Source organism: Martes martes, assembly GCF_963455335.1.
Source record: "Martes martes genome assembly, chromosome: 5".
NCBI classification, from domain to species: domain Eukaryota; kingdom Metazoa; phylum Chordata; class Mammalia; order Carnivora; family Mustelidae; genus Martes; species Martes martes.
Genome location: NC_137892.1, coordinates 117683992 through 117711877, shown reverse-complemented (window position 1 = coordinate 117711877; position 27886 = coordinate 117683992). Strand labels below are relative to the sequence as shown.

Below are 27886 nucleotides of genomic sequence, written 5' to 3'. Positions count from 1 at the left end.
TCTAAGCTACAGAAGCAATGGTCTGATGGTTAAAACACAAGTCAGATTTATTAGATTGTTCATGGTCAGCAATGGTGATGATCTTGCTGGTCTTAATGTTCCTTAACCCAAAGTGCTCCAGGGCTTCCACAATATTCATGCCTTTTTTTTTTTTTTTTTTAATCGTGACAAAGTCCAGGCTTGCCATCCAAGCACTCAGTCTTGGCAGTGTGGATGAAAAACTGGCAACCATTTGTGTTGGGTCCAGCATTTGCCATGGACAAGATGGAAGGACCCATATGCTTCAGGATGAAATTTTCAGCATTAAATTTTCCCCCCATAGATGGACTTGCTACCGGTGCCAGTATGGCGTGTGAAGTCACCATCCTGGCACAGAAATCCCAGAATAATCCTGTGAAAGCAGGAACCTTTAGAACCAAATCCTTTCTCCCCACTGCTCAGAGCATGAAAGTTTTTTTTTTTTTTTTTAAGATTTTATTTATTTATTTGTCAGAGAGAGAGAGAGTGAACACTGGCAGACGGAGGCAGAGGGAGAAGCAAGCTCCCTGCCGAGCAAGGAGCCCGATGTGGGACTCGATCCCAGGACGCTAGGATCATGACCTGAGCCGAAGGCAGCTACTTAACCAACTGAGCCACCCAGGCGTCCCAGAGCATGAAAGTTTTGAACTTTGTTTGCAAATAGCAGGAAGGTGATGCAGCCAAAGGCTCGCCTTGCAGGTCCATGTCTAAGAACACAGTGGGGATGACAATGGCTGGGGAGTGTGTGTATCTGCCTGGATTGTGTATGTTCAGTAGAATCTGGGAGATTCTGATGCGCAGCCAAGTTTGAGAACTCCTGAGCAAGGATTTTTTTACATTTCTGTGTAGGGACTTTCCTGGGATGACAGGTTGTTACTGGCAGAGTGAGGACCAGAGCACATATTCCTCGTGGATTATATTTCGTACCACTGATTTCAAGAGTATTTTATACTACTGTGCCTCAAGGGGCTTCACAGAACTCAGAGTGGAAGGAGGAACTTGGGCTGCATCTCAGTAGGCTGGCACACTTCTCTTCCTCATTTGGAGAAAGCCCAGTTTGTCTCGGCAGCCCCCTCTGTTGTCAAAAATCCCTAGCATAGCTTGGTGCAGCTGGCTTTGGGGAAGCAGAAGAGAGTGGGAGGGCACTCAGAAAGATGTAGCCGGAAGGGTAGTCTATGGGGAAGCTATTTGCAGCCTAAGCCCCTTAGAGCCAGAAGGGCCTGTGGACGTTGTTTACTTGACTGCCTCTTGGTCTGGAGGAGGAAATTTGGATAAATAATTTCACTTCTCTGGTCCTCGGTTTTCACATCTGAACGAGGGGGTTCATGACATGTTCTGTACCCTTCCCTCATTAGAGACTATTGTAATACTCACAGAATAATGGTTTTTTTTCTTTTTCTTTTTCTTCTCTTTTCTCCTTTTTCTTTCTTTCTTTCTTTCTTTCTTTCTTTCTTTCTTTCTTTCTTTCTTTCTTTCAACCAGTATCTTAGTCCAAAGACACATGGCTAGTTAGAGATAGAGGCCAGACTTTGAACTCTGGTCTCCAAGTTAACTCATCCCATGCAATTTCAGCTAACAAAGGAGATGTGTTCAGGGGCTTCCAGAGGGATAGGGACAGGAAAAGCTTACAAGGGAAGTTGAGGCTGCCCTCACGGCTAGGTAAATTAAAGTCAGGTACCTACCCTCTTATTTATACATTCATTCATTACCAATTTATTCGGCTTATATTTATTGAGTACCTCTTACAGGATTGAAATTGCAAGATGTGGTGATACTAAGTCAAGCTAGGCAGGTTTTTGTTATAATCTATGTTTCTTGCTGTGTCTCCCTGAATATTTCTTTTGTCAGAAATATTCTCAATTAGCTGTCACCACGCACAAATAACATGAAATAATAACAGCTGCCATTCACTGGGAGTTAATCATGTACAAGGCACAGTGCTAGGCACTTCCAGAATACTACCTTGGAGCACAGAAGAAGAAATAGACCTAGGGAGACTCAGTACATTTCCTAATGAAAGACAGTAGGTGATAGAGGTGGATGCATTTCTACCCTTTAAACCCCAGTGCTGTATTGGTTTGGAAAGTATTTCCTTTTGCGAACAGCGTTAGGTGGCTATAAGGCCTTAGACAAAATGCCTATTTACTCATGCATGTTCGTGAAACTGTCATTTACTTACGGCAGTGAAAAATAACCTAAAATATCCAAAATAAACTGAAATAAATTATAATACAGTATTTTTTTTTTAAGATTTATTCATTTATTTGACAGACAGAGATCACAAGTAGGGAGAGAGGCAGGCAGAGAGAGAGAGGAGGAAGCAGGCTCCCCGCTGAGCAGAGAGCCCGATGCGGGGCTCGATCCCAGGACCCTGAGACCATGACCTGAGCCAAAGGCAGAGGCTTAACCCACTGAGCCACCCAGGCGCCCCATAATACAGTATTTTTGAAGAATAATTGTCTGGGAAAGTACCGTTCATAAAATGCTACTTCAAATATGAAGATTTATATCTGTTTGGTACTAATTTTGTAAAACACCCACCCACACCCCTAAATATTGAAAAAAGGATGGAGAGTAATTCACTGTTGTTTTCAATATTGTTGTTCGGTATCAGTGTTTTGGGAGAGTCTTGTTTTCTCTGAACTTTTTGAGTTTCCCATACTTCCTACTTTTTTTCTTTTCCTTTTTTTCCCCTTCCCCCGATATTTTATTATGACAATTCTCAAACATACAGAAAATATGAAAGAATTTTTTAGTGAATACCCTTATATCCACCACCTAGATTCTACAGTTAACATTTTATTACACTCCATCACTTATCTACCCATTTCCCTACTTATCCATTTTATTTTTTGATGCATTTCAAAATAAGTTGTTGGCCTCAGTATGCCTGTACCCAAATACTTCATTATGCATTACTGTTAAAATTCAGTATTTGTTGTGTACCTTTTTTTTCTTCCTTATAAGGTGAGATTTACTTGTAAGACGAAGTGCACAAATTCTGTGTACCATTCAGTGGGTTCTGACAAATGCATCCACTTGACAAATCCTTAGAAAGATTAAGAACATTGTCATCACCTTGGATAGTGCCTTCGTTCCGGGTCAGTCCATTTTCCCAAAGCAATTTCTGTGCTTATATTTTTCTGGCATGGGTTAGTTTTGCCTGTCACAGAAGTTCATGTAAATGGAATCATACAGTATGTAGGCTTTTATGTAAAGTTCTTTTATTCGACATAATGTTTTTGAGATTTGCCCATGCTATTGTGTATACCAGTAGTTTGTTCCTCTCGTTTGCTGGGGTGGGACAAATGTACCACTGTTGGTATTTCCGTTCTCCTATTGATGGACACCTAGGCTATTTCCAGTTTTGAGCTATTATAAATAAAGCTGTTATGAACATTCTTACACAGTCTTTTTGTGGACATATTTTTTTCTCTTGGGTAAATCCCTGGGTGTAGTTCTGGGTTGTAGAGTAGGTATGTATTTAGTTTTGTTTAAAAATTAATTTATTTATTTTTTAAATATTTTATTTATTTATTTGACAGAGAGAGATTACAAGTAGGCAGAGAGAGGAAGGGAAGCAGGCTCCCGGCTGAGCAGAGAGCCCAATGCGGGGCTCGATCCCAGGACCCTGGTATCATGACCTGAGCTGAAGGCAGAGGCTTTAACCCGCTGAGCCACCCAGGCTCCCCTGTATTTAGTTTTGTAAGAAAACTCCAGGCCCATTCTCAAAGTGGTTGTACCATTTTATACTTTTGCCAACAATGTAAGCAAGTTCTCATTGCTCCATACCCTTGCCAGTATTTGATGGTGTTCGCCTTTTTTAAAATTTTAATCATTCTGTTGGGTGTACAGTGGTATCTCTTTGTGGACCACATATTATTTTTATAATCAGAAAAAAAGCTTTATAAAAAAATAAAACTGAAATGATGCCAAGGAAAAGAAAGAGAAAGAAAAAGTACTGGAAGTAAATTTGGTAAACTTAATAGTGCCCTTCTTTGACGATTTATGAATGGATTTCTTTCTTGTCCTACTTTGCTTTAGTTTCCAAATTGTCAAAAATAAGCGTGTATTCCTTTTATTATGGTAGAAAATGTATCTTATTTGTAAAAAAATATTACCTATGAGAGTTAATTCATTAATCAGAGACAGTTCAGTGATATTTTAGTAGTCACGACTGTGTGATAGCTTAAAGCTGAAAAAAGTGTAAAATGGGCCTTACATGTAAATACTCTTTGTATGAGAAAATGCTTCCTGTCTGGACTTCAGTTTCTTCCCCCCCTTTTTCTCTCTTTTTTTAAGAGAGAGAAAGAGCAAGAGCACAGGAGGGGTGGAGGGAGAGAGAGAATTTTAAGCAGGCCCCATGCTCAGTGTGGAACCCAATGCCGGGCCCCGTCTCGTGACCCTGAGATCACGATCTGAGCTGAAACCGAGAGTTGGATACTTTATGAACTGAGCTGCCCAGGCACCCCTCTTTCTCTTTTTTATAAATGGGTTGGAATAGGTAATTAGAATAGGTTATCCCCTCTCAGTTATAAAGAAAATGTGTGCAAAACTGATAGACATTTGAGGAAATCAGAGAGAGGACAAATACGCTTTGATGGGGAACAGAGGTTTGTTCCTTAGGAGTTTCAAGCTGAGAGAAAAAGAGCCATTTGCCCTGGGACTCATAAGAAAGGTCCAGAGCCACAGAGAGAGACTGTAGGATACAGTCTACAGCAAGGAGGATGTGAACTTCAGAGTTAGATGGTCCTGGATTCAAATTCCAAAGCAACCGTCTTCTTGATCTTTGATCTTGGGCAAATGCTTTAATCCCTCTGAGTCTCAGCTTTTGCTCTGCAAAATGAAGATTGTAAAATCTTTATCCTTTGGCTGTGTGTGTGTGTGTGTGTGTGTGTGTGTGTGTGTGTATTTTGAATCAAATAACATTTACAGACATTATCATGGGTCAGTCTTCTGCCTTGGAATATAGTAGGCAAGTGACTGGCGGGGGAGGGGAGAACTTGGAATAGAGGGAAATAAAAGGAGCCAGAGAGGAATTTAGAAATCTAGATTGTGAAGGCCTAAAGGAATGCTAGAGACTCTCATCAAAACCCTAATTTTTCAGAGGCAAGAAATAAGGTCTAGCATTGATTCCCCATGGAGATGGCAGCTGGGTCAGTATGGGAACCCAGGTGTTTTATTTTCCAGTTTCATCATGAAGCTTCAGGTAACTTCACAATTTGAGTCTAGCTTGATGGCGGTCAGATGAAGTGGAATTTTCCTAGCACATTCCACTAGGACCACTTTGCTTGGGGTTTTCACATGCTATAATCAGCAAGAGAACAGAAACAAGCTCTCCAGGAGACTTGTCAGTGGAAGATTTAATTCTTCAACTCTTTAAATTTTACAGGCTCAAGTGATAGGCATAAAAACCATGCTGTTGGTCAGCTTAGCTCTGTCCCGGAACTGTCTGTTGCATTTGACTCTGATTCTTCCTAAGCTCAGGCACAAACTTCCCTAAAAAGTACCTCCTGCCCACTGAGGGGTTCTGTGTATTAATTTCATCCATGAGAAGTTTCCTGCATTGTCCTGGCTTCCAGGCTAGACACTTACTGTCTGACAATTGTATGATTTTCTGACACTTCCATAGGAGACCAAATATCCCTGCCACACTGATATGTCCTGATTAATTTCTGTCAAAGTTGTTTACCACTTGTCTTGGTGTTAGCTTGCTTCTGTGCTTAATTTCAGAGAAAAAGATTTCTTTTCACAAAGCTGAAAAGGAAGTACTTAGAATCCCTCCTTTCAAACCATCAGGTTTTTTTGGTCTGTAGAAGCAATTTCTTGGGTGGTTTCATTGGCTGAGTAAAAGAAAAGAAAAGAAAAATCAAGATCCAGCTTGAGTCTTCTCTTGCTCCTTGACCTGAATATCCTTGAAAAGTCTTTTTTCCCTGCATACCACCCCCCTCACCAACTTTGCAAGGGGGTGCCCTAGGGTAAGCACTCTCAGCCCTGGAGATCTTGAGACTGGAAATAACATGAAGCCATCCAAGGGGTAGGCCCCCCTCCCCTCCATTTCACAGGGGAATTTTTACTCCAGCCCGATTCAAAGAATAATGAACCTCTTGTGAGCAAATCTCTTAGGAAATGTCTGATCTAGTTTTCTAAGATGTTGGTCAGAGGAGCGAGAGGACTTTGGGACGCTATCAGGACTGACTCTGGATCCGTCTTACCTTATTTATCTGCCAGAATCAGGGTTAGCTTCCTGATGGAAGGAACGATTTCTGCCACACTCCTTCAACCCAAGACAGAAAACACAGAAGAAATATTGGTGCATTCTTCTGCTTTCCAACACAAATGTATTTCATAGAGTCCTTGCTGCTATAAAGAAATTCTTTGAAAGCAAAATGTAAGAGAGCTTTGTTCATAGAAAAGTCCTTTCTTCCCTTGGCTAAGGGCTCCTTGTTCTTTTGCCATCTCTACTCTTTCCCTTGCCTGCTTTGTTTATATGACAAAGTCAATATTGTACTCCACTTACTGACATTCACTGTGGTGAGGAAGATGGAGTTGTATGTTTTGGCCCCAAGGGCAATGTGGTGAAATGGAAAGGCCTGGGACTCAGTCTGGTGTCATAAATTTAGGCTCTGGTTTTGCTGATGATTTCTCAGACCTCAGAATCACCGATCATATCTAAGAATGAGACTTTATACAATATTTTTCATAACACATGTGAAACATTTAACATAGGTCCAGGCACCCAGTTAGTTCTAGCTGGAGTTGACTTAGAAGTTCATCTCACCAACTGCTTTATTCCTTAATGGGTATGTGTGGCAGTGGACTGGACTCCTGTAAGAGTACGGTAAGGAGGGCTGCTGAAAGGGGACCAGGATATAGGAAGAACTGAACAATATTTATTGAAGGCACACCTTGGCTTGTTCTTTTTCTGAGGGCTGACTCTTCAGGAGTGGGTTAGTGTGTGATGTAGTAGAAATGTAATAGATTTTGAGTAAGACAGATTTGGGCCCCAGGTTCTGTTCTACTGACTTTAGTTGTGCAATGTTGTGGAAGTTCCTTAAAATACCTCTTATAGGTTTAGTAGAGTGACCCAAGTTTTCTGTTCTCTTCCCTGCCTTCCATACCTGAAGCTGAGAGAACTAGACTAGAGCACTGGAAATGACTCCATTCTCTGTGTGAAATCAGCCCTGAAGAAGCAATTAAGGCAGCCTAAAGGTGTTGGCAGAAGCCTAATAAACCTCATGGGCATGTTATTTGGGGTTGCTAACCTTCCTCACAATTGGACTCTTCTATTCACAGATTAGCACCAATAATAAGCCCCATTGAAGAGAATGACTCTAATTGGTTCCTAGTTGTTGCTCTGGGATAAAAGTTGACCATCTATTCTGAGAATGGTCTTTCTGAGGCTGTGTCTGCCATTTGCTCAAATGAACTGATAAATCAGTGAAAAATTCACTTCACAGAGTCATTGGTTCTGAGCAAAGCTCTGACTTCTTGTGCAGGTTTGTGTGTGAATGTGTGTGTGTGTGTGTGTATTTGTAGGTGCGCTAGAGAGAAGGAGTGTGTAAAATCATGATGTAGACAAATGAAAATACTTAGAAGAATAAACTAACCAAAGGCCCCCCCAAAATCTGCTTGCTTGACTCATCTCTCCTACATTAGTATAACTTAAAAAGCAAAAGGAAAACATTTTTTCATAATGAACATGATCTGTCACAAATTCCAATGCTTTAAGAGGAAAACAAAATGATGAGAAGATTCAGTCCCAGGATTGAAGATACGCCACACCTTTCTCTCCAGGAAATTGTTCTAGGAGGGATATCCAAAGTCAGGGATTATTTTGGTTAAGGCCCATTGTGTAGTTTTTTCCTTGAGTTGACTTCTTTGTATTCTTTCATTGTGGTAAAATATAAATAACATTGACCATTTTAGCCATTTTGAAGTGTATAGCTCAGTGGTATTAAATACATTCATCCTGTCATGCAATCATCACCAACATCATTCTCCAGAACTTTTTCTTTCATCTTCCCAAACTGACACTCAGTACACATTCAGTCCTTCGGATTTTTTTTTTTTTTAAAGATTTTATTTATTTATTTGACAGACAGAGATCACACGTAGGTGGAGAGGCAGGCAGAGAGAGAGGAGGAAGCAGGCTCCCTGCTGAGCAGAGAGCCCGATGCGGGGCTTGATCCCAGGACCCTGGGATCATGACCTGAGCTGAAGGCAGAGGCCTTAACCTACTGAGCCTCCCAGGGGCCCCAGTCCTTCAGATTTTTAAGAGACAGCAAATTACAGATTTTGGAACCATCTGTTCCTTATTCACATGAGGAGTTAGCGCAAGAAATAGCACATTCTTTCTCTTTCATTATATATTTATGCAGTTGCTCAACTGGTGTATGCTGATTACTGATGATGAGCCAGGTACTGTGTGAGGATGATGTTGAACAGACCAGACAGAATCTCATCCTCTCCGACTTTACCGATTGTTCTCTTCTTGTTGTGGTGGGCAGAATAATGGCCCTCCAAAGATATCCATGCCTTAACCTCTGGAACCTGTGACAGTATTTCTTTACATGACAGAAGGGATAGTGAGATGTGATGAAATTAAGGATTTCTCTCCCCTTTTACATTTATATTGACTTAAAAGAAAAAAAGAAGAACGTTATGGTTGTAGGGTAAGAATCTTGAAATGGAAATTATCCTGAATTATCTGGGTATGCCCAATGCAATTATTTGGATTCTTTTTTTAAAATAAATATTTATTTATTTACTTGAGAGAGATAAAGAGGAAGAGAGAACATGAGTGGGAGGGACCACAGGAGAGGGAGGGAGAGAGAGAGAATCCCAAGTGGACTCCCCACTGAGTGTGGAGCCTGATGTGGGGCTCCGTCTCACAACTGCAAACTCATGACCTGAGCTGAAACCAAGAGTTGGGTGCTCAACCAACTGTCCCACCCAGGCACCCCTACAAGGAATCTTATAAGGGGAAGATCGAGGGTCAGAGAAGGAGATGAGACAACAGGACTGAGTGATGGGAAGGGGTCCATGAGCCAAAGAATGTGCAAAGCCTCTAGAAATAGAAGGAGAAGAATGGATCTTCTAAAGCCTTCAGAAGGAACACAGCTTTCTTGACACCTTGGCTTTGTTCCTTAAGACTCATTTTGGACTTCTAATCTCTAGAACTGTAAATATAAGATAATTTGTGTTGTTTTATGCCACTACTTTGTGGTAGTAATTTATTATAGTAGCAATAGAGAACTAATACTAATACTTGTCTTTTTGCTTAGTGTTAAGGAGTTTCCTTATTATGAGTTTTCTCTGGTTAGCTCAGGAAACAGGCAAGTGTAAAGATTTTGCTCTCTAAGTTCTGCCTGTCCCATGTCATCAGACCTGTGTCTGCACTTCCAATGGACTATGACCTGTATTTAATTCATCCCTTATTTTTCTCACTGCCTAGTACCATACTAGGTGCGCTAAATGCCTAGCACTCAATCTAGGAGGCACACTACACTTGGCTCAGGCCCTTTCTGCATACAGGTCAACAACATTCAGGAGAGGAGGTCATTCCATTACTTAGTAAATTTACAGATGCGTTATGACTTTGCCTGCAGTAAACGGTGACTTTGCCTGCAGTAAAGGGTGGCTGCCAAGTGCTGGTAGTGTATTGACATGTGCTGTGTAGTAAACTATAAGATACATGATTTTTCTGAGAACCAGATAAAAGGCATAAATGTTCTGTGCAGGAGTCTTTCTCACACTAAAAATAAAATCTTTGACAATTCTAAACTCTCAATATTTACTTAGTCTTGTGCTTGTCTGAAACAGTAATCCTTATCCTTTTTGTTGCATGATTCCCTCTTAAGAACAAAAAATGATATTTTCCAAGCTTTCAGACTTCATTCTGTGTCCTCCCTCTCCAATCTGCTGGTCAGAGAGAGGTCAGGGCTGAGTGGGTAAAGGAGTAAATTGCTACCGGTCTTGGGAAGACGAAAATGTGAGCATGACAATGGGAACTCCATGTTCTCTGCTGTCTTAACCTCAGGCCAGAGAAGAACTGATTCTTCCATTTACCTGATTTTTAGAGATCCTCACAAAAGTGAGTATCTTTTTACAGAATAAATCTGAGGTGCTAGCTAAACTCATCTTTTTCGTGTTAGAAATGAAATCTTAGGCACAGAAAGTTGAACCTCTTTAAAATGGCTTACAAGGTCCTTCATGACCCAGCTGAAACCCTTTTCCCTACCTGTCCAGCCTCATCTTCCACCATTTTGTCTCCTAATCTCCCAACCATTCTGAATTTTTTTTAGTTCCTGTAACATTCTGAGTCTTTCCTATGTCCTAGCTTGGACCTGACTCAGCCTGAACCAGGATTTCTTCTCCTCTGTTTCCCCACACTTTGGCCTTGCTGACTCCTACACAACCTTCAGTTTAGAGGTTGCTTCCTCAGGGTAACTTTCTGTCATCTCACGCCACTGATCCTTTGCAACACAGCTCTTACACACTGTCTTATGGATGCCGTTTGCTTGTCTTTCTCCCAACTAGGCTGTAAGCTTCAAGAGGGTCTCTTGCATGGGGGCCTGTGTGTCTTTTGTGTTCATTGTTTTCCCCACTGTGCTTGGCACTTCCTTCTAACAGACTGGCACTCTGCCCACAGGCCGAATCTACCTCAGTCAGCCATTTATGTGCCACCATTTGTTTTAATTGCACAGTTGTACATGACCGAGCAAACGGCAGATAGGTACCTGTAATCAAACAGTCCGGAGATTTTAAGCACCTTTGTTCATTCCTGGAACAGTCACTGAGCCTTGGCAATAGGCAATTTAAATTCTGGACAACGAGTTTTCAAGCTGCTTCAATGGCTACATTTTGAGAATGGTGGAAAAACTTCGACCCTTTGATAATTAGACTGAATCAGTTTTCATAATTCTACTTTATGCACTAGAATGGTTAGCAAACTTCATTATCAGCAGCCCGATGAGAAAGCTTTTAGCTTCTAATATAGACCTTGTGAGTAATTTCGATTTGTAACCAAACTATGGCCACTCTGCACAGCAGTGTTTCTTAGACAAGATGATCTTACAGTTTCATCGTCATAAATAATTTCAAAGTAGGTTCAGGAAGGGCATACAATTAGCATCTTGTTTATGTGTGTTTGATTCAGAGGAAGGACAGCCGACTGGCACAGTTGAAAGCAGCCACCGTATACCTCTGTGACACAGGTGGCCTGCATTTGCTGAACTTGTAAATCGCTATCTCTTCTTTTGCTCTGTATATCCAGAATATTGCCAGATTCTAAAGGACTCTGGCTAATTAAGAGGAATACATCTTTAAGAAATTTCTAGAAAAGACATATGACTTATTATCTGACAGAGTATCCCAGGCTTCCCCTTTTGTAACACTCATAAATCACTCCTTCAGTGTCTCTTTAATCCACAGTAGTCTAAAGCATGAGACTTCATCAAGGCAGAGATCATTTCTGTCTTTGCCACTGAGTTCTCAGCACACAGACAGTTCATATGTATTTGTTGGATGGGTAGATGAGGGACACATGAATGAACTTCCATAGCCATGTGTTGTCATATATGCACTTTTATCTTTTTTTTTTGCACTTTTATCTTTGTACTTTACTTAAGTTAGCACTTTATAGCTTATTTGGAAAATTGCTTTGCTTCCTGTTTCAGTTAAAAATGCTACATGATAAACCACCCCAAAACTTATGACTTACCTCTCAGTAACATTTCTTTTGCTCATACAACTGCACTTTGAATAATGCTCAGTGGAGGAAGCTTATTTCTGCTCTCCTTGGTGTGGACTGGGGCAGCTTGGCCATTGGAGAGGGGAGTCATTTGAAAGCTGCTCCTTGCCTAGGCTGGGAATCTTGAACAGCTGGGGGCTGGATCAACCAGGGCTCCTCTGACATCTCTTTCCAGCTCTGCAAGGTCTGTGTAATCTCTCTAGCAGGCAGCTTCAGGGTAATTGGAATTCCTACATGATAGCACAGGGCTCCAGAGGCACATGTTCTAAACAGAGAGAAAAAGCCAAGTAGAAGTTGTATTGCTTTTTGTCATCTAACCTCCTAGGTCTCATGGCGTCACTTTCTGCTGCATTCTATCCCTTTGAAGAAGACACTGTGGTCAGCCTGTAATCAAGGAGAGGCTGAATTAGATCATACCTTTTTGGGAGAACTCAAAAACATGTTTCAAAACCATCACTCATCCATTCACTGTTCTGGAAGTTTTGTAAAATCAATAAAGTCAAAATCAATTAAGTTGAGGCTTGAAGGCTTGTTCTGCATGAGAACTCCTGCAGAGAAGTAAAATTAGAATACCATTGTCACTTCTTACATATAGGCATGAAAATAAGGAGTTTGAATGAGGATCTTTTCTCTCCAGTGGAAGCCAGAGCACTGTAACTTCTCCAAAGGGTAGAATTTGGGGGTTCATTTCTGTTCTTTAGATGGGTGCAAGTGGGACTCTTATGAAGGGAGAAGAGATAAAACAGGCAATGTCGAGTAGGCATTAGTAGGCATAAGCTTTACAGTATCTTCATTACTTCCCACCACTCTGGCTTGTCCCCCAGCCCAGGGTTTCAGGAAGAATGGTTAGTGGCTTTCCTGATCCTCCAGTGCCCTTTTCAGACCATTTCTTCCCCAGCGACTCCCACAGCTGCGCAAGGTATCATTTCTATCCTAAATACATTTTCTATTCTATAATGCTGAGAGTGGTTCTGTTATCGGATTGAATTCTGACTGACAGAGAAGAAACCGCTATCATGTTATTCTATGAAAAATTCTTATTTTTGACTAAATATAGCTTGAATAGCTTATATTTGTAATGTGAAGCCTCAGCTTCATACAGATGAGCTATGTGCTATAAACCATGTATACAGGACCTTTTTTTTTAATGATTTCATTTATTTATTTGACAGAGAGATCACAGGTAGGCAGAGAGGCAGGCAGAGAGAGAGATGGGGAAGCAGGCTCCCTACCAAGCAAAGAGCCTGATGTGGGGCTTGATCCCAGGACTCTGGGATCATGACCTGAGCCGAAGGCAGAGGCTTTAACCCACTGAGCCACCCAGGCGCCCCTTTTACAGGACCTTTTAAAACCTAATGGGGTTCCCCAGAACGCTTTGCATTGATTTCTATTAAAGCATCCTGCAAAGATGGATAGAGATGGATTGCTCCTGAGGTTCCTGAGGCCATGCCCCATAGGCCCGATGTGTGAAGAGGGTCAACTCTTCCTTATCCCCCACCCACTGGTCCGAGGAATCTTACCTCAGATTACTCTCAAAGCACCAAAGGACCAAGTGACCGACCACTCCTCTCCACTCTGGAATAACCTAGTTAGTTGCAAACTAGTTGCTCCTAGAATACCTTGCCCAAATCCCCTCTGGGCAGCTGGCTGAGTAGTTACAGCGCTATTAGAAAGAGCCCATCTCTCCTGACCCTGGACAAAGCCTTCAGGACTTAACAAGTCTGATTTGGGTTTGTAATCAGGGCCCTCCTATTCCCCACCCCTGTCAAGCAGCTTTCCTTTTTCCGCCCTGGAACAGAGGCGCTTTGGGTAGGGGTGAATACCATTCATTCTTCCCTGATAGACAAAGAGGCCGACCCATAGATTATTCTGCAGTAAATTCTCAATAAACCATCATGCTACATATATAAAATACCTTTTGCTATTAAAAGAAGCTTACGAAACCCAGATGAAATAGTGTATAGGAAATTTTATTTTCTTTTATTTTCTCACTGTTTGTGGGGTATAGATGTGAAAAATTTCCTGGATGGAAGCGACGTTAAAACAAGGGCAGAGCAAAAGGGTTTTCAGGATGGAAGCAATCACAGAGGGAGTAGTACCTCTCTTTTGCAGATCTGTGAGTTTGCTGACTCTTTTTTTTTTTTTTCTCTCAGAACTTCTAAATATGGTGAGTTTCTTCTGAGTCCCTGAAAATGGGCCAAATGTTTGCAGAGTATTTAAAGAACTCAAGGGAATGTTTCTAAGTTCTGAGGACCTCCAAAAGGGAGGTGGGGGAGGATTAAGGAGCTGCCAGGTTTATTCCACAGATGTGTGATTCACTGACCCTTGTTCTTAAAATACCTGACAAAGCGGAGTCTGTAAGAGTTGAGATTATGTGACTGGACCAGACTTGGCTGCAATCTGCACTTTCTCCAAATGTAGGGATCTAGAATAAGGTTATGTTAGGAACGTAGGTGTTAGTGGAAGTTTTCCTCCTAGCTCTTCCCTTTATTAGCTGTGCGAACTTTGTGCCAGGGACTCACTGTCCTTAAGCCTCAGGTCCTTGTCCCTAAAATAGAGGCAATAACATCTTCTAACTTGCCTCATAGAACTGATGGCAATATGGGATTGTGGTTAGGAGTGTGGACATGTAGGTAGAGTGTCCAGGTCCCACTGCTGGCTCTGCTGTGTATTAGCTCTGTGTGACCTCGGGCAATCTACTTACCTCTCCAGCCCAGTGTCCCCATATGGAGAATGGAGCTAACCACAGGACGTAGCTCCTAGAGTTGCCATAATAATTTCATAAATTGAGAGAAGTAAAGTGGTTTGGGAAGTGCTAGGGCCCAGGAGAGCTCAGGAAATGAAGTTCTTCATTAGAAGCAGGAATGAAATTGGGGGAGCCAATGTCAAAAAGCCCAAGTTGTCTTCTGGTGGATCCTCACATCATGGGGGATGCAGGGGAGATATGAGGTGCAGAACTATCTTACGTGGCATGAATTCTTTGCCTAGAAAGGTTCTTTGGACAGATATCTATACCTCACTTATAGACTGATGCTCAGAATGCAATTAAAGAATAAATTTATTAGCCCAAGACAGTGGGTTTTCGTTATCTATTGCTGCATAAAAACTACCTCTAAAATTAGTAACTTAAAAATAACAAGAACCGGGGCACCTGGGTGGCTCAGTGGGTTAAGCCTCTGCCTGCGGCTCAGGTCATGATCTCAGGGTCCTGGGATTGAGCCTGGCATTGGGCTCCCTGCTCAGTGGGGAGCCTGCTTCCCTTCCTCTCTCTCTGCCTCCTGCTCTGCCTACTTATGATCTCTCTCTGTCCAATAAATACATTTTTCTAAAAATCTTAAAAAAACCAACAAGAACCATTTATTATTCTCACAATTCTTTCAGTTGACCGGGCAGTTTTGTTTCACATGGTGTTAGGGGAGGCTGCATCCATCTGGGGTGCTCATTTGGGTGGGATGCCCAAGACAGTTTGCTCACGTGGTACACAGGCAGTGCTGGCTGTTGGCTGTGAGCTCAACTGGGGATGCCAGACGGAGCACCTTGGTTCCCCTCCACATATCTTTCCCACGCAGCTTTGATTGCTCACAGCATGTGTCTGGGTTCCAAGTGGTAGGAAGTGGAAGCTGCTAGTCCTCTGAGATGTGGGCCCAGAAATTTCAGAATGTCACTTCCGCAGCCTTCTATTACGCAAATCAGTCACAGGGCCAACCCAAATTTAACTGGAGAGAAAAAAAATAAACTTCATCCCTCGATGTGAGGAGCCGTAATCAGGGAGAGGAAGGTCACGCAGGACAGAGGCGAGCTATCAGTACCCATCATCTATTGCTGTGTAACCAGTACCCTAAAACAAGCAGCTCGAAACAATGGACATTTATTCTCTCTCATGGTTTCTGAGGGTTGGGGATCTGGGAATGACTGAGCTGAGTGGTTCTGATTTCAGAGTCTCTCACAGTGTTGCAGTCAAGCTGTGGGCTGGTGCTTCGGTTTCTGAAGGAGCGGGAGTATCCCCTTTGAAGCTGATTCATGGGGCTGTTGGCAGGAGGCTTTCAGTTTCCCACCGCAAGCTTCTCTCCCTGGGACTGCTCATGATATGGTTTCCCCCAGTAAGAGTGATCTAAGGAAAGATGGAGGGAGGGAGAGAGAAAGGGAGAAGGGGAAAGAAAGGCAGAGAATGACAGAGAGATCAAGCCTAGAACTGAAACCATTTTATAACCTAATCTTGGAAGTGACATACCATTACGCCTGCTGTTGGTCATATAGACCCGACCAGGTACAATGTTGGGGGGAGCAGCTGTAAAACGGTGTGGCTTGGGGATTCCTGAGCTTCACTTTAGGGGCTGCCTACCCTAGTACGACATGGCGGTGCTGTGCGCGGGAAGAGCTCGTTAATTGCAGATTTCTTGTTTGAGACTCTGATGTGGACCACACTTTGAGGAATGTTGATTGGACCGAGGCTTTAATCTTATTGACAGGCTGAGGACCATTGTCTGCTGCAAGTGCACATTGACCCATCAGTGTGAGCAGACATGGGTTTCTCCTTTGCCTCCCACTAGGATTGGATACACACTAACTGTGAAGACTGCAGACCCCTGGGTTATTTGGAGCAGATGCCGCTGACAGGTATAGGAGATTTTTGGTTTTGGGTTCTTCAGTGAGCTCTTTTCTTTTGAAGATTTTATTTATTTATCTATTTATTTGAGAGAGAGCGAGAGAGAGTGAGAGAGAGCGAGGGAGCTCAAGAGCTCGCGCAGGGAGAGGAACAGAGGGAGGAGCAGGCTCCCCGCTGAGCAGGGAGCCCGACGTGGGGCTCTGTCCCAGGACCCGGGGATCATGACCTGAGCAGAAGGCAGACGCTTAACCGACTGAACCCCCAGGTGCCCCTTCAGTGAACTCTTTGCCTGTTTTTTTATTTTCCTAAGCTCTAGATCTCTGCTTTTGATTGGCATACGTGTTGTCAGAGGTAAGAGTCCCTGTCTGTGCTGCTGACTTGCAGATACTGATCACATGCATGTGGACATCGATGATGTTACTACCAGTGGATTTCGTTGTTTCTCCAGGAAGACACTCAGTTCCTAACCTTCTGGTTTGGCTAGTATCACTACAGGGAATCCCTCCAAATATATCTGGATTTGTCTCTCCCTCCTTCTCTCCCTTCCTTCTTCCCTCCTTGTTTTCCTCTCTCCCTTCTAGTCAACAGAACACCTGTTTAAGAGTCATCTTTTGGGCTGTCTGCTTAGGTCACAATGATTTTTTTCTTCTCTTTGGCCCTGTTTCTATTGTCCTCAATAATTGTGTTTGAATCCTATAGCCCTGACCAACTGAACTTAGTAAATTGGACCACTGTGGATACCTGACTCAAACTAGGCATTCTCATTCCTTCCCTGGAATTTGGAATTGGGACCAAAAAGGAGACAACAAGCATCCTTTTTGCGTAGGTGGACTCCTGCCCTGTAGGGGCAAAAATTGTGGTGGAACTGAGTCCCTCCACCACCATCCTCCCCTTTTGCTGTGTAATCTGATAATAGTCAGTCTGTAGTGCAGAGCAGATGCAGGGGTGAATTGGTGATGGAAATGGGAGACTATGACTTTTGGATTCCAGATGACTTTCCCTTTCTTGTATCTGTCTCTTCTAGGATCTTGGCTTGAATTTTGTGTGCTTTCTGTGTATGCTTATAATTTGTACCCCACCTCTCCACCCTTTTAAATTTAAGCTAGCTCCCATAGATTTGTTACTCCATTTTTAAAAGATTTTATTTTTAAGGGGCACCTGGGTGGCTCAGTGGTTTAAGCCTCTGCCTTCCGCTCAGGTCGTGATCTCAGGATTCTGGGATCGAGCCCCGCATTGGGCTCTTTGCTCTGCAGGGAGCCTGCTTCCCTTCCTCTCTCTCTGCCTGCCTCTCTGTCTGATCTCTGTGATCTCTGTCTGCCAAATAAATAAAAGACAGAGCCCCGCATCAGGCTCCCTACTCAGCGGGGAGTCTGCTCCCTTTTTTTTTTTTTTTTAAAGATTTTATTTTTAAGTAATCTCTACACTAAGTGTGGAGCTTGAATTCACAACCCTGAGATCAGGAGTCTCATGCTCTACTAACTGAACTAGCTACGTGCCGCTCTGTTACTCAATTATTAATACAATCCATTTATATGGGCACTATGGCTATGACCGTAACCTGGTGAGTTCAGATATTAAAGGGGAAGATTCTTGCTTAAGGCCGCCTGTAGAATAATAGATGCATGGACATAAGGTGATGGGAGCACTGAGGAGGGACTCTTTACTCCATCTGAGAGTGCTGGCAAAGATATCATGGGGCAGGGGAGGTTTGAACTGGGCTTTAAAGGATGGTAGGAGTTGATAAGAAATGACAAGAATCTAAGTACAGTGTGGTCAGACTGGTGTGTAAAGGTATGAGGGAGAGCAACTATCGAAATCAGAGGTGCTATTTGATACCAGGAAAGTCAAGGGTTTCTTATGTTATGCTAAAAATAATAAGACATATTTTCAAAAGAGAAATGAAGATAATCTAAAGCATAATTTGGAACAATTGGTCTCAAATATCTCCTCATTATGTATTCATTTGCTATGCACTGTAATAGAGCTGGTCCTTATAAGTGCATTTGGAATTCAAATGACTCTCATATATACCTTCTGTAAGGTTTGGCCTGTACTTTAGAGGAAGCTATTGAAAAACATCCATAAGCTTCCATTCTGGTTGTAATATTTCCATGGCATGGGAAAGGCATTAAAAAGAAGACTTTCATACATCACATTTGGCCAGGCAGATGTTAATTAGAAACAAAAGCAATTTGTGTTTAATTTAATGGTAGTGGGAGATTCATTATCTTGTTCTCTGGTCAGACGCAGTGCAATGAAGGTAGATTTCTATGTTGTTTTTCCTCTCTCTTTTCTATTCTCTTTGTTTTTCACAGTCATGGTTTAACGTATTTCCTGGGGATTCTGACTGTCTTCATTTTCTCTCCTATTTAATTTTTTTCCTATATTATTACTATTACATTGGAAATTTAATTATTTTCTGCTTCTAAGCTCTCATTTGGTTATTTTTGTAACCTGTAACTACACATTTCTAATTTTCTTTATGGTGGGCAAAGTCCAATTGTGGTTATTCAGGGTTTGGCCACCTGGTAACTAGATCATGTGATCTTGCTTTCTCCTTCTTCTTGCTGTTGCCGATTATAATCCTCCCCTACTCACTAACATATTTATTAATAATTACTGTGGGGTGAAGCGGGGGTGGGGGGAATAACCGAAACAGTTAGCACTTGGTGATTTTTGAGCAAATTTGATAAAAGATTGGTTGGGAAGAATTTGAAACTCCTGGCGAGAAGCAAGAACTTTGATTATCAGTAGAGCTGGGGTTCTGTTCTCAAGTCTCAGCGAGCTGTAAGAAAACATTTTCTTTTTAAGAAGACTGGCTTAAAGGAGACCTCTAGACTACTTCTTCATGGGATAGCTTTTGTTTCTTACTTGGGAAAGCGGGACAGAAGCCCCACTCTCTTTATTGAAAGATGGAGATAGGTAGTGTGGCGTTCAGGCCATGGATGGTGTTCTAGTCCTCACTCTGCCACTCAGCAGCTGTGTGCAATATAAATAATAAAAACATACTGATGGCTGATGGTGCTATTGTTATACTCCAGACAGTTTACTTGTGTTATTATACTTAATTCTTGCAAAAAAACCTTATGAAATAGGAAAGATTATCTCTATATTATATATAGGGAAACTAAGTCAGAGAGCTCTTATGTAGTTTGCCCACAGTTGGTAACTGGCAGGGGTCTAACTCCAGAGCCTTTTTTCTTAACATATTATACTTTTCCCCAACACTCAATTACCTGGTCTCTCTGGGCCTTGGTTTGTTTTTACAAAAGGGAAACGGATTGCTCTGATACCCTCTCCCTATTGGAGAGGATCAAAGGAAAGGGAAGATGTTTTGAAGACTATAAAGTAGCGGAAAAATCCCAACAATTATTAAGGTAGACAAGCTGAAAGAGAGAAAGAGAGCGGGAAGGCTCCCTGGAGTGAGAATTAGAGTTTGACCTTCAGTAAAAGGGCTGCCGTCATTGTGCTGACAGCCCAAACAGGGGACCTGGGTCCCTTCTTCCACAGCTGTCAGAATGGCAGGGGCAGGGGACGGATGCTGGGCCTGGGCATCCAGGCGTGAGTGGTACTAGAGTCTCTGGGCAGATTCACTCAGAGTTTGACCTTTTGAATGTAAAACACTTGTCAGGTTGCCAAGTGCCAACTAGCCAGTGGGTGGATTCAGCCAGGAGAATAATATTCCTGTGACTTTTCCAGGGATGCTGTCTCTCTAACTGGACCCTATGACCACAGGGTCTCTTTTGGAAGAGAAATGACTTCCACTGAGCTCAGGGAATACCTGGAAAATGGGATCCCTCTGGCATCTGGTTGGCATTTCTCAAGTTTTAAAACTCATTTCTCCATTTTACCAATGCGATGAATTCTGTAGTTTGTATTATAAAAATAATTGTATGTATTTCATTTTCTACCTATAAAATTGTTGGAGTGTTTTCAACTTATACACCCCCACCCCATGTCTGGTGAGTCTCTGTGGGTGAGGTTTTGGGGTAGTAGGGGATGCTTGTTCTCTTGAAAATCATTGGTACGAATAGTATTTTTATAGAAATGTCTCAGTCAACCCCTTTGGATAAGAGATTTGCACAAGAGAGCTCTGTGAAAAGCAGAAACATGGGCTGTTCTATAAACTTGGTGGAAAAGCTTTCCTTTAGGAATCAAACCACAGAGGGCAAGGATGAGAGGATAGTAATTTAAGTCATCTGCTTAGTCACTGACTACTTAGAATATGAATCCAAGTCCTTGTTTAAATGTTTACACTTAGGTAGGTTGTAAAACACTACAAATCCTTCCCATCCCAGATCCACTCCTCTTTGCCATGTGATTTTGCTTGTTCTTCCATCAAGAGATTGAATCTTTTTTTGTCTACCTTGTGAATCTGGGCTTGGCTATGTGACCTGTTTTGGTGAAAGGAGGATTAAGAAATGTGATGCAAGCAGAAGCTTGAAAACAAACAAACAAACAAACAAACAAAAAAAAACGTTGGGCTAGGACGTCTTTTCTCATTACATGAAGCCCAGACCAGCCTGCTAGAAGATAAGAAAACATGGGGAGCAAAGACAGGGTGCCTAGAGCCCTATGCCATCAGTTCTGCCAACCACCAGGCATATGAGTGAAGCCACCCTGTCTTTGTTTACGTTGCTATAATGAAATACCAGAAACTGGGTAGCTTATAAGATTTTATTTATTTTTATTTGACAGAGAGAGAGAGATCACAAGCAGGCAGAGAGGCAGGCAGAGAGAGTGAGAGAGGGAAGCAGGCTCCCTGCCAAGCAGAGAGCCCGATGTGGGACTCGATCCCAGGACCCTGAGATCATGACCTGAGCCGAAGGCAGCGGCTTAAACCACTGAGCCACCCAGGCGCCCCTGGGTAGCTTATAAATAACAGGTATTTCTCCGTCTTTTTTTTTTTTTTAAGATTTTATTTATTTATTTGACACAGAGAGAGATCACAAGTAGGCAGAGAGGCAGGCAGAGAGAGAGGGGGAAGCAGTCTCCCTGCTGAGCAGAGAGCCCAATGTGGGGCTCCATCCCAGGATCCTGAGATCATGACCTGAGCCAAAGGCAGAGGCCCAACCCACTGAGCCACCCAGGTGCCCTGGTATTTCTCAGTCTTAAGGCTGGGAAGTCTAAGATCAAGAAGCCAACAGATTCAATGTCTGGTAAGAGGCTGGATAACTGACAGCTGTCTTTTTGCTTTGTCCTCACTTGGTGGAATGGGTGAGGGAGCTCTCTGTGGTCTTGTTGTTATGATTTATAATAAATATATATTTGGTATTCCTGTTACTGGCGCAGAGCTCCTAAAATCCTTGGAAATTCCTAAGTAATGTAAGCGATGGTGTCTTTTGTTATTCATAACAAGCCTCCTTCAACCACACCTGAGTTTATGTTAATGAAGCGGTTTTTGGACCACCCTTAAGGATGGGGGACTACTTGCCATGGGAACCATCCTTATGATTAGAGGGTTCCAACATTTAGTCTGACCCCTGGAGATGGAGTTCCATTATCAAAGCCCGATGATTTACTCAAGCATGCCTATGTAATGAAGTCTCCATAAAACTCCAAAAGGGCAGGGTTCAGAAAACTTCCAGCTTGGCGAACCAGAAAATGCTGGGAGGGTGGTTTACTGTAAACTCCAGGGGAACCGAGATACTGTGCTCAGATCCTTCCAGACCTCACCTTTATCTCTTTATCTTCTTATCACCTGTATTCTTTATCTGGCTGTTCATTTGCATCCTTAATATCCTTTGTAATAAACCAGTGATCTAGTAAATAAACCTCTTTCTCAGATTAAAGAGGAGGTCGTGGGCACCTCTGCTTTATAGCTCATCAGAAGTGTAGGTAACCACCTGGACTTGAGATTGGCATCTGAGGTGTAGTGGGAGGGGGGCAGTCATGTGGGACTGGGTTCTTATTATGTGGGATTGGATGCTAACTCTACATCAGAATTGAGTTAAATTGTAGGACATCCCGCAAGTGTCTTATTTCACTTTCTTTAAGGTGTCTTTTGACAATTTCTTAATTTTTTTTTGTAGTCAATGCTTTTTATGTTATTTAGAAATTATTCCCTAGCTCAAGGTAAAAAAAAAAAAATCCAGTTAATGCTTTTTAAATTAAAAATACAATTTTTTTTAAACATTTATGTTTTTAATACCTCTGGAGTTGATTTTTGGATATAGAGTGAGACAGTGATCCAATTTCTTTTTCTATATGAACTGTATTTTTTTTCACAGCTTTATTGAACAGTTACTCCTTTCCTACTGATGTGATATGCCACTTCTGTCATTTATCAAAATGTAAGTGTGTGGGTTTATTTCTGAGTTCTCTTATTCCATCCTACTCCTATCCTATTCTGCCCCACCCTATCCTACCCTATCCCATTTCATTGTATTCTACTCATTCATTTATCTGACCTTGAACAAATATGACTGTTTTAATGATTGTAGCTTCATAATATTTCTTATAATTTGTAGGCAAGTCCTCTGCTCTACTCTTCTATGGATGATACTCACCATTCTTTGTCTTTTCCTCTTCTATATACATTTTAAAATCAACTTATCCATATAAAACTGTTGAGATATTACATTGAAATTTATAGATAAACCAGGAGAGAATGTGTATCTCCACAGTATTGTCTTTCTACCCATGGACAACTTAGATATTTCTTTTATCCAGGTCTCTTTAATATTTTAATAAAGTCTTAGAATTTCCTCTGTGGTTCTGACACACCTTTAGATTGTTTTCTTGATGTTCTCTGAATTATGTAAATGGATCTTCAAAATTTTTAATTTTATTATATTTATTTTTAAAAATTTTATTTTTAAAAGATATTGAGAGAGTGAGCACAAGCAGGAGGGAGAGGGAGAGAGAGAATTAGAAGCAGACTGTGTGCTGAGCTCAGAGCCCCAGGCGGGACTTGATCCCACAATTGTAAGATCATGACCTGAGCCAAAACCAAGAGTCGGATGCTTAACCGACTGAGCCACCCAGGTGCCCCTTATTTTTAAGTAATCTCTACACCCAACATGGGACTCAAACCTACAACCCCAAGATCAAGAGTCAAATGCTCTACCAGACTGAGGCCAGCCAGGTGTCCCAATAAATGGATTAAAAAAAAACAAACAAACTACAATTTCTAATTATTTGTTGCTGAGCAAAGGCTTTGAAGTCCAAGAAGCAGTGCTGAAAGATGTCCACAGCCACAGGGAAAAGATGTACACATCAACTAGCTTCTAGCAGCAGCTCAGAAAGCAACTCAAATATCATTAGAGAGCCTCTAGGAGAGAAGCTTGACCACTATCTCATCAAGTTCCCCCTGGCCACCAAGTCAGTCATGATAAAGATAGAAGATAGCAACACACTTCTGTTTCTTGTGGATGTCAAGGCCGATGAGCACCTGATCAGCGTGGCTGTGAAGAAGTACTGTGACATTGACCTGGCCAAGGTCAACACCCTTATTGGGCTTGATGGAGAGAAAAAGGCATAGTTTGACTGACTCCTGACTATGAGCTTTGTATATTGCCAACAAAATTAAGATCATCTAAACAATCCAGCTAGCTAATTGTAAATATAAAAATTTTTCCCCATAAAAAAAATGGAGATTGGCATCTGAGGTGTAGTCGGAGGAGGGCACTCATGTGGGACTAAGCCCTTATTCTGTGAGATTGGATAATAACTGTACATCAGAATTGTTAGCCAACCTACTTGCTAAACTTTATTTCTAATAATTTATCTAGATATATCCTTTTGGGTTTTGTTTTTATTATTTATTTATTTATTTATTTATTTATTTATTTTTGGGGTTTGTTTTCAAAAATACAGTATGCAGGGGCACCTGGGTGGCTCAGTGGGTTAAGCCTCTGCCTTCGGCTCAGGTCATGATCCAGGGTCCTAGGATCGAGTCCTGCATCCTCTCTGCTCGGCAGGGAGCCTGCTTCCTCCTCTCTCTCTCTCTCTCTCTGCCTGCCTCTCTGCCTACTTGTGATCTCTCTCTGTCAAATAAATAAATCTTTAAAAAAAATACAGTATGCATGGTGGGGTTATGGACAATGGGGAAGGTATGTGCTACGGTGAATGCTGTGAAGTGTGTAAACCTGGAGATTCACAGACCCGTACCCCTGGGGCTAATAGTACAGTACACGTTAATAAAAAAAAAATAGTATGCAACGAATTATAGATTTATAGTCTTCCGATTCTTAGAACTCCAGTTTGTTTTTGTCATCCTGGCTCAGACCTTCACAATGTGAGTAGAAGAGGTGTTAATGGGAACTATCCCTGTTAGGTCCGTGCTATCAAAGGAGCGCCATGGTCAAGCAAAGCTTTATTTCGCACCAAGCGTCGAGAATCAAACCCACCAATCTGGGCCGCCTCTTACAGAGAGGGCGACCACTCCCTGCCTTACTGACTAACTTTTGAAGGGCAAAGGCCATGTGGTTGAGCCTGGCCAATGAGATTGTAACACACAGAGAAAGTTGCACAGTCATGCTAGGTCACACACGGGTGGCCAATTGAATTATAATTTACCCTATAGTAGATATTTGAACTAGCCTATCACCTTGGTCAGAATTGGCTCCCAAAAGGCACCCAAAAGGCGGGGCCCACACTCCTTGGTAGCTGATTGGATGGAGACATCCACTGATTGGATGTCTCCACTTGGCCTGACCCGCCCTTGTATTTGGGCTCTGTTACCTGGGACTGGTTGACCATATTTTACTAGTTTCCTGGACTTGCTTTTAAGTAAGTCCCCTGCCTGGGGCGGGAGGTGGTGGTGGTGGTGCAGGGTCAGTTTAAGTTTCATTGCATAAACAACAAAATGGGGGCACCTGGGTGGCTCAGTGGGTTAAGCCTCTGCCTGCGGCTCAGGTCATGATCTCGGGGTCCTGGGATCGAGCTCCGCATCAGGCTCTTTGCTCGGCGGGGAGCCTGCTTCCTCCTCTCTCTGCCTACTTGTGATTTCTCTCTCTCTGTCAAATAAATAAATAAAATCTTTAAAAAAAAAAAAAAGAAACACCTTTTAAGAAAAAAAAAAAAACAACAAAATGGCTGTTCAACCGAGATGGAGCTGCTCTGGCCCTTACAATCCCATTATTTAAAAAGAATGATTCTAGCATTTTCCCATTTAGAATGACTGTTCTATTTTATAGATCCTTCTGTATCTTTTTGGTGTGCCCTCATTCTTTGAGCTCTTCCTTGCTTTCTGGAGCAAAAAGATGTTGCAGGTTTATCTTGTATTTTCCCTATCCAACCCTGGAATTAGCCATTTCTTCAAAGAGCCTGGTTTACTTAAGTGGAGGGTGATACACAGGAACCAAGATTTAGGCGGTACTCACTATTATTGGTATATTATGCTTCGGTCTTAGTGGACAGAATAGGCACATAACACCTATCTATCTATATATTAAAACTGTTGAGGACACACTAATAGCTCCAATTCCAATCCCAAACCATAGGGCATATTCTTAATTTCACTTTTTCCATATTCGTGACCCTCTTATTGCAGTGAGAACCCTGATTTCCATTATCTGTGCTGTATTTGCTCTATTCCCCTCTGTATGTAGCAGGACTCTTACTGTGTAGGCCAAAAACACGAGCCGTGGGGGAGGAGCAGGGGAAGGTGGAAGGAGGAGGACTGTTGTTTTTGTCTTTATTTTATAGAACCACTTCCTCTCTCTCAGAAACCCTGGGGAAAAGCCACAAAAGGGTAGGGGAGGGGAGAAGTGCCCCAGGGGCAACAAACCAGTCCATCTCTGCCTTTGAGGCGGGGCACCGTGAAGGCAAATGGAGCTGGCGGGCCCCTACCCGGTAGTTTTTGAAACTATTTTTTTTTTTAAGATTATTTATTTATTTGACAGACAGAGATCACAAGTAGGCAGAGAGGCAGGCAGAGAGAGAGGGAGGGAAGCAGGCTCCCGGCTGAGCAGAGAGCCCGATGTGGGGCTCGATCCCAGGACCCCGAGATCATGACCCGAGCCTAAGGCAGAGGCTTTAATCCACTGAGCCACCCAGGCGCCCCTGAAACTATTTTTAATGAGCAGTTTTAGGTTCACAGAAAAATTGAGAAGAAGGTACAGAGATTTCCCATAAATCCTCTCCTCCTACACACGCACGGCCTTCTCCACTATTGACATCCCCCACCAGGGTGGTACATTTGTTACAGCTGATGACCCTACGTTGACATATCATCACCCCCCAAGGTCCTTAGTTGACGTTAGGATTCACTCTGGGTGTTGCACATTCTGTGAGTCTGGAGGAATGTATAATGACATGTATCCATTGTTACGGTATCATATCGTTTTGCTGCCCTCCAAATCTGGCAGGCTTTTAAAGATTAGCTTGTGTTGATTATTTTGTTTTTGAGGGTCCTGGAGGTGCTGGATATGCATTTAAATGAACCCTGTTGAGAGACCACTGTGGGGAGTTTGCATACCTCCGCCTTCCACTGCGGGAAGTCTTCTTGGCCCTGGGGTGCCCTGCATGCACAGCAGCACCGTTTCTGGTTCAACTTGTCCTGGCAGCTATTCGTGTCAAGCACCTTGCTGAATTCTCGCATCATCTTGTGGGGCTCCATGGAGCTTGCAATGGTCATATTCCGTATAAAGTGCGGTGAGTGTGGCTTGGCCTCTCGAGGGTTTTCTTCACTTAGTTTTTGCTTTTAGGTTCATTCAGGTTTCATCCTAGCAAATCTGAAACAAAGATGTCTCCCCATGCACTTGAAGGAGAACCTCTTGAAGGAGCCCTCTGTGGCACAGTGCTGGTTGTGGCTGTTGTAAGAGGGAGAGGCTGGGGGCACACTGGGGCAAAAGCTGCTAGTCCCATATCTGGTGTGCTGCTCAGTGTGTATGGAGTTTAGTTTGGATACACCCTGGGGGAAAATGGCATTATCTGGGATTCCAGCGCTGCTGTTGATACTGAGGGATGAAGTGGAGGCCACAGGGACACACTGGAGGGCTTTGCTGGGCTGTAGCACTTTGCAGTTACCCTCCATGGTGGGCTGGCCCAGAGACCTGGTTGAGCTACACCCAGGCTGTCTTGGATGCTTGGCATTGACAGGAAAAGACCAGGGAGACTGCAGGGGAAGCAGAAGCCCTGGAGGCCCTGGAGGCCCTGAGACTCTGACACGATTAGGCTGTCTTCCTTTCTGTATGGAGGCCTGGCCAAAGGTGGCTTTTTCCCCAAAGTAGGGAATTCCTGCTGTCATTTGGGCTGGTAGAGAGATTACTGTTGCAGAGGGGGTCATGGGGTGGCCTTTCTCTCTGGGCAGGATAGGGGGCTGGTATACATGATGGCTTTGCTGCTTGCTTTTTGCCTTGTTTCATGATCCTCTAAAGATCTGCCTGGCTCCTCTGAGTACTCTTAGCAATTGTTATGGACTAAATTACCTGCCTACTGCTCCCCACCCCCCAACACCAAAGTCATATAATGAAGCTCTAACCCCCAATGTTGACTATATCTGGACATAGCACCTTGAAAGAGATGATAAAAGTTAAATTAGATTATAAGGTTAGGGCCCT

The 27886-nt window shown here is 42.6% G+C and overlaps 1 protein-coding gene and 1 pseudogene across 24 annotated transcripts in view; one reads left to right on the top strand and one right to left on the bottom strand.

Moving 5' to 3' along the window:
• The window catches only part of LOC308343878 (uncharacterized protein), a 391106-nt gene that overhangs the window by 45653 nt on the left and 317567 nt on the right, over positions 1-27886 (top strand). For 3 of the 23 annotated variants that reach the window (XR_013966929.1, XR_013966930.1, XR_013966935.1), the window contains one exon: positions 22610-22672. The exons of 18 other annotated variants lie outside the window; for them this stretch is intronic. The gene's annotated coding sequence lies outside the window, so the exon portion shown is untranslated. Of the gene's footprint in view, positions 1-22609; positions 22673-26733; positions 26979-27886 lie in introns of all 23 variants that reach the window. 2 more of the 23 variants (XR_013966927.1, XR_013966928.1) reach the window with 1 other exon arrangement.
• Positions 2-26961, bottom strand: LOC308343348 (peptidyl-prolyl cis-trans isomerase A-like; annotated as a pseudogene). Its single transcript has 2 exons — positions 26803-26961; positions 2-366 (listed from the first exon to the last, which is right to left on the bottom strand). The product of its transcript is annotated as a peptidyl-prolyl cis-trans isomerase A-like (transcript).